Source organism: Gekko japonicus, unplaced genomic scaffold (assembly GCF_001447785.1).
Source record: "Gekko japonicus isolate JY-2015 unplaced genomic scaffold, Gekko_japonicus_V1.1 scaffold1374, whole genome shotgun sequence".
Taxonomy (NCBI): Eukaryota; Metazoa; Chordata; class Lepidosauria; order Squamata; family Gekkonidae; genus Gekko; species Gekko japonicus.
The window spans coordinates 459,802-464,212 of NW_015164711.1; positions in this window are offsets into that span (position 1 = coordinate 459,802).

Consider the following 4,411-nt stretch of genomic DNA (forward strand, 5'->3'; position numbering starts at 1 on the left):
CTTGCTCAAGATCCCCACGCCTGCAGAGAGCCCGAGCAAGCCGGCTGCTGGAGGGATGTTCATTCGTTTTGTCTGAACCGAATGCACCCCCGAAAATGGCCCATTTGGACCCCTTTCAGGCTGCTGCGGGCCGAATCAGATTCTCTGATCTGAATCGGCTTCCCGCAGTTTGGCCCCATTATATCCTATGGGCCATTGAAGTCAATGGCGAAAACATAGGGTATATTCTGGGGGCTGGAGGAGAGGAGGTTTGAGGGAGAGGCTCCAAAATCGCAGGGTAACAGCGATGGTGCCCATAACTTTTTAAAGAGCCCCTCTCGAGAGCTGGAGGAGCCAGAATGACCTCTTGCGTGTGATGTCCGACCGGCAACACTGCTCAGACATCACACGCGTGAGGTGGAATTTGCCCCGACGAGTCCAAGACCACCGCCCCCGGGCTCAGGGAGGCAAGGGAACGTTTCGCCCTGCCCTTCCCCCCGCGCGGGCTTCGCAGGTGCCGTGCGACGGCGGCCAAAACTTTTTAAAGAGCCCCTCCCGAGAGCTGGAGGAGCCAGAATGACCTCTTGCGTGTGATGTCCGACCGGCAACACTGCTCAGACATCACACGCGTGAGGTGGAATTTGCCCCGACGAGTCCAAGACCACCGCCCCCGGGCTCAGGGAGGCAAGGGAACGTTTCACCCCAACCCTCCCCCCCACGCGGGCGTCGCAGCTGCCACCAAGAACAGCGAAGGGGGTCATAACTTTTTAAAGAGCCCCTCCCGAGAGCTGGAGGAGCCAGAATGACCTCACGCCGCTTGGACATCACACGTGAGAGGTGGAATTTGCCCCTACGAGTCCAAGGCCACCACCCCGGGGCTCAGGGAGGCAAGGGAACGTTTTGCCCCACCCCTCCCCCCGTGTGAGCGTCGCAGCTGCCGGGAGAGTTGGAGGAGCCAGAATGACCTCTCGTGTGTGATGTCCGAGCGGCAACGTGCTCGGACACGAGAGGTGGAATTGCCCCTATGAATCCAAGGCCACCACTCCGGGGCTCAGGGAGGCAAGGGAACGTTTCGCCCCGTCTCTCCCCCCCACGCAGGCATTACAGCTGCCCCCAAGAACAGTGACGTCGGCCAAAACTTTTTAAAGAGCCCCTCCCGAGAGCTGGAGGAGCCAGAATGACCTCTCCTGCGTGATGTTCGAGCGGCACCGCCTCCTGGACATCACACGCAAGAGGTAAAATTTGCCCCTATGAATCCAAGGCCACCACCCCGGGGCTCAGGGAGGCAAGGGAACGTTTCACCCTGCCCCTCCCCCTCATGCGGGTGTCGCAGCTGCTGCCGAGAACAGCGAAGGCGGCCATAACTTTTTAAAGAGCCCCTCCCGAGAGCTGGGGTTGATTTTGAATTGTTCTTGTAGATTTAAATGCAACTCATATGCTAAGTGGCTGTTGAGCAAGGGCTTCCAACAGTGAGGCTGATAAAATTTCCTACTGTGCATAATTCCTGCCTCCTCCCCTAGGAAACAGTAGTCAAATAATCAAAATGAGTAAATAGAACTTGGGTATATTGGCACACAGAAACTGCAGCCTTGCCCTTGTTGCCTTTGAGAAATTAGCAGGCACTACCCACAGGTCTTATTCCAAAAGCTCAGCACCTACATATTAGCAGTTGATGCCACTGGCAGACTGTTGTCATGAAGAATTTCTAGACTCTGGTTAAGAAAGCAAGCAGATGTAAGAAAATTCTATGTCCTAAAAAATGTGGGACTACTCATTATAGACTGGACCCAAAGATCCTCTTCCTCCAGCATAACACTATGTTAGTGGAACAGCACTTCTGTTAGCAGAGGAAGAGAAGAGCCACTTTTGCTGATTTGACTCCCATTGCAGCCCCCCCCCCCCCAAACACACAGAAGGGTCCCTGGGAAAACAGGAGCAGAAGTTGGTGGGCTTAGCGGGCTGCAGGAGGAGGAAGGAAACCTCCATTCTGAGAACTTCCTTCTGCTTTGTGGTACTTTCCAACCGAATATTCACTCAACTTCAATAGGAGTTTGATTAATGCTTTCTGCCAAGAAAGAGACAAGTTGAGGCAATGTCCTGTTCATTGTACACAGATACAGATACATAGTTTGAAATAGTTTGTTTACACTTACACTATGTTGTCTCCTTTATTGTACACAACACACCTATTAGTCATTAAACTTGAAAGGAAGTTCCAGGGGGTGGAGAAAATGTTGGCAAGGAGAGATGTGTTTGTTCCTACTTCAAAGCAGCTGATTCCAAGATCTGAATTGTCCTTTTATGTAAGATCTCTTCATCTGTATGATACAGTTGCCTTGAAAACAGACCAATTGTGAGTGCTGTAAAGGTTTAGGAAATAAGGGATTCCTGCATTCCTTTCACACCCTGACCTGATTATTCTTGGAAAGCAAAAACCAGTAGAGGCCTGATAGAAGGTGGAGGAGGAAACGTTTTATAGGTTGTTAGCAATGAACGATCAACCACGGTAGATTTCTTAGAGCATTTTACTTAAAACTTCACGCACAGCAGCCACATCACTGCTCAAAAGCCGCTATGGCTCTCCCAGTTTCCAGATAAACTACCTTATAAGCAGATCAGTCGTCCCCCGGCCCCATTATGTCTGCTTTAAAAGGCAGTGGCTCCCCAGAGGCCTTACCAGACCAGATCATTAAATTCTTTAGCTGGTGATATCAGGGACACATCCAGAAATCCCCCGCATATAAAACATACAGCTATATCTCCTCACTTCTCAATGTAAGGCCTTTACAAATAATCCCTCCCCAAAGTTTTTCTTAGTGCTAAAGTCAGGCTCAAAATACATGATGGGGGGGGTCTCATGGGGGCAACACTCCCAATCTCTAAATACAAGCTATATTTCCCCCCTCCCAAAAAGCCAGGGTGGCTGATGCTCTAGATTGTCATCTCCAAATTGAGCCCAGGGGGCATCAATGAATTAATATCTGGTACAGAAAAGAAACTATTCAAGGTCTAAGGATTTATAAAAATGGTGGGGCTTTTTTGCAGGGAGAGAAAGTAGCCTCGCAGATGGCTTAGAGTTTTTTTTAAAGGTTAACTTTAACTGTTGTTCCTTTGCAGCAGTGATAGTGCCTGTGTGCTCAACTTCTTAAGAAGGCTGCAATTTTTAAAAAAATGGAGCTGTTCACAAAATGAGAAGAGGAAGACTGGTAATGTGAGTCAATAGCAGTGACCCGAGTACACATTCCAACATTCACACAAATACACTAGATGCAGTAACTAGAGGGGGAAATTTCATCTTCCCAGCAAATGAATATTGACATTTGTGTGCTGGGTAGATTAGATAACCTTGACACAGGAATGGGTTATTGTAGCACTCTACTTTCCCCCCATTTCTAATTTTCACTTTCAGTTACAAAGACAAGTACCTCAAGGATCATTTCAGTTCTTGAAATGTGTGTCGTCATTGCTGGTGGCACTTACGCTTGCCCTTTCAAATAAAAATTACTTTTGCAAGGGTTAATTTTTCTAACCTTTTAGTAATGTAAGCCTTCATAACCAGAAGGCTGGATACAAACCAAATCAAGGTTACCAAATCCAGTTATTTTCTCTTCGTTATGCTTCTTCTGATGCTCTGTCCTTTGCAATCCAGAGCCCTTGTTGGCTAAACTTTTCACTATATTTTTAGCAGCTGCTCTATGAGCTCATTCTGCTATTTTCAGTTGTTTGTGATTGACAGTGTTCTCAGATGAAGAACGCCAAGAGGGAATGCCGTTTCTGCTGCATAGTTTCTAGCTCAGGCACAGCACCCCATGAATAATGCTTGCTAAGTTAAATTGTCCTATACCCTTTAATTGACAAACCACAGCATCAGTCATAACTCTAGAAAGGGCGTGGCGTCTGAGCGCTAAGGCATGGATGCTTAAACCTGACGCTCCGTGATTAACCACCTGTTTTCTCCCTCTAATGGGCTAAATTTCCAGAAAAACTTACCTCCACAATGTCTTTTCGATTGACAAAGATTGCAGGATGTTGCTGAGCTCTGAGGGGTGAGAAGCAAAGTTGTCTAACTACTGAAATGATCAATCCCCATCGCGTGGCGTGCCAAATCCAAAATGGCCACCGAAAATAAAAATAAAAAGAAAGACCAACAGGAAGAGCCAGTGATGCTCAAAATGCTGCAGACCACTTTGAAAACCTCTCTTCAATCATTTGAGAACTCAGTACTGGAGAAATTTACATCTAAAATTGATAAAGCTCTCCAGCCCTTAATGGAGCTTTAGAAAATACAAGGGCAATAGCTGAAACAGCTTGCACCTTGGGATCCACTATACAAGCTGAGAACCAAGAATTACAAAAAGTAGTATATGAAGGATAGACTTCTGGCTCTGGAAACAGATTCGAAAACATCATCTGAAATTAAGAGGATTTAAGG